At 45.4% G+C, this 2948-nt stretch overlaps 1 pseudogene; it reads right to left on the reverse strand.

Annotated features, from left to right (window-relative positions):
- Nucleotides 1–1245: 1245 nt before the first annotated feature.
- The window catches only part of LOC109861013, a 19681-nt pseudogene continuing 17978 nt past the window's right edge, over nt 1246–2948 (reverse strand).

A 2948-nucleotide genomic window follows, 5' to 3' on the forward strand; every position in this document is an offset into this window, starting at 1 on the left:
GTGAAAACGCGATACGCTTCTTGCGTCAGTACGTTTGTGCGTTATTCAGTTTCGACGAAACGCGCGATCGCAACCTTGTACGGTTCCGACCCAACGACAACGGATGCACGTATTGATCGGGCGAACGCGTGCTTTGAAGTACCGTTTAACTTTGAGTGTAGTAAAACACGATCCGTGTATTCACAACGGTAGCGTTGTAATTGTATCGCAAATATACATTACCGAATCAAACAAGAGCAACGATTCTATACACGTGTCGCCGTATAATCTCGGCAACCTGAACGCCGATTTTGACGCAGACGTGTACACGTGCATGATTGTACGCGGAATCGAATCGTTGCTCAAATTGCAAGCGTGCATGTCTCAAACGTTTTTGTTCGGCGATCATTTGCACTCCACGTGCTCCCAATCAATGATTTATCACTTATTCTCGCGTCTAATGTGCGACACGTTGTCGCGGCGCGTTCGTCGTTTATTGAGCAGCGTAGCGGTACGTTCGGAACAACGGAGCGTAGAGTGGACACATTCTATTGCGGTAAAACTATTGTTTTTTTGCAATCTCAATTCTGACCGATCCATAAAAGCTGTGTGTCGCGCGATGCGCACATTCGGTCCTTAGATGCGAGGTTACAAGCGCGCGTCAATACGTCGCTACGCTACTTGCGTCAAAATTCAAATGCGAAATGAACGTAGACGCCTGGATCGACGAATTCATTTAGAATCGCGCGTAACTCGACGATATGATATGCATAGCAGTAACTATTGATCTAGGTAAAAAATGCGGCGGTTGTGCGGTGCTTAACAGCAATTTGTACAATTGGTTTTACGACATAATGAATAGCGCGCGTTTAATCGGACGGTCGTCCAAAGAGAGAAGGCGTAGCGTTTAAACTGTTGGAATTTTTTGGTTAACGGTAGTATCCGAACGTACGAGTACCGTCCGCGAGAGAATGAGACGCAGTTAACTCGAATCACACTCGCATTGATCAAGCGAATTTCTTGGAATACGTGAGAACGCGAGTAAACGGAGCTTACGCCAGTGTCAATTCCGTTATAACAAACATAATTTAACGTTTGCTTAGTGTCACTAAACAAAACAATGATGCATTGACGGCACCAAAATGAACGTATATTTGATGTACCGCAGTGTTAATTTATTGTTCCTTTTTTGCATTTGCCAGCGAGAGAACAACGTTTACGATTTGCAAATTCATATATTGGTTTCCTTCCATATCCTAGTTTTTTTTAATTGTCGTTGTTCTCGTACTCCTGAACGATGCTTTGCTTCTTCTTTACTCTGCGCGTCATCTTCTACATAATCTTGGCAAAAGTTTTCGTGCCTTTTTCAGTCTCAAAGTTCTTCCAAGTCTCCAGCACAACACGCAACTCTTGATGTCGCCGCTGTTTCTTGACGCGTTGTTTTCGCGCTCGAATATACACCTGGCGAGAGCGACGTTGTCGGGACTGTTTTTCAGCTGCGGGTTCAGCAATGCGAACCTGGCGTAAACGATTGAGACCTTGACGTGCAACGTGCGTTTGATGAGACGCTCGAACAGCTGACGAGAGTTTTTGTCGTGCCCTGAGCGATTTCAAGGTCAATGTACGATCTCCACAGCAGTCCCGGCATGTTCAATCGCGGCCGCGCGACGGCGAATTTGTAGATCGCGCGGGCGCAATCGATCTCATTCAAACGCGTTTCCAGCTCGGCAAATCGCATCACCGTAACGCAATTCTCCGGACCGAACTCGAGAAATTTTACATACAACTTGCGACATCGATCGAAACTCCACAAGATGCGTTTTCAGATCAATGTAACTTTAATAGAGCTTTTCCGTCGGACAGATGCCCAGTGCCAGATTCAACGTTTTTTTGTTTTCGCGAAGTTCTTTTGTCGGATCTCGACAACGTACGCGTAATACAGCCAGATCTTGGAGAAAGTGAACCGTTTGTGCGGTATGCATTTCATGCACACTTTGTACACCTCACGGCAACGTTTGATGTCTTTCGTTTCCAGGTCCTCAAAATTGGCATACTTGATCCGAAGGTAGATATACCTCAGCCAGCATTGTTTTTTCTTGGTAGACGATACTTTGCGATTGCTTGTTCGTACGTCTTGTGAATCACATTTGGTTTACTTACAAGATAATCGGACCATGTGTCGTAGAAAACGGATTCTCTTTCACTCTCTGCTCGTACTGATACCTGCTCTTGCTGATTACGTCCTCGATTCTCAAGCAATCGCCGTAGTTTTTTTTTGTGAATTGTATAAACCTTGTATAAGCCTTGTAAATTTCTTGACTGCTTTTTTTTGACAGAGTTTCTAAAGCGTACTTGTAGATGATACGCGCGCGAACGTGTTTTTGTTGATTTTCTCGAACTTGGCAAAAGCCGGGAACAATTTGTCGTCCAGACCCTCGTCTTCGTAAAAAGTTCACCGCTTGTTCGTAAACGTCGCGCGCGCCTCTGATAAATTCGTAAGGCTCCTCCGTACTTTATCCAATGCTTTATTGGGATGTACCATAATAAAGCGCTTGTAAATTTGTCGGGCGCGATCAATCTCTTTGTCGCAGCACAAACTTCATATTCGTCTGCCAGGCCTCTGTTTGTCCGGTTCTCATTTTATTTATCGCTCAATCACTTGACGCGCACAGGCAATGTTTTCCAGAGATTCTTACATGTACGTATATTTGTACCAAAATTGATTTGCTTGTGGCAGCTACGGAACCGCACAATTTCACTGATTCCTGGCGTACTTGACCTGCCTGTTGCGCATCTCCAACTCCATGTATTTGAGACACACAGAGATATATTCCGATAATCTACCTCCAGCGCTCGCTTGTAAATAGATTTCGCGGGAGCGTCCCGTTTGCCCACGTTGCTTTTGCCCACGTTGCGATTGCCCACGTTGCGATTGCCCACGTTGCTTTTGCCCACGTTGCGATTGCCCA

The sequence above is a fragment of the Pseudomyrmex gracilis genome, unplaced genomic scaffold (assembly GCF_002006095.1).
Source record: "Pseudomyrmex gracilis isolate BER0280 unplaced genomic scaffold, ASM200609v1 scaffold_542, whole genome shotgun sequence".
Lineage (NCBI taxonomy): Eukaryota > Metazoa > Arthropoda > Insecta > Hymenoptera > Formicidae > Pseudomyrmex > Pseudomyrmex gracilis.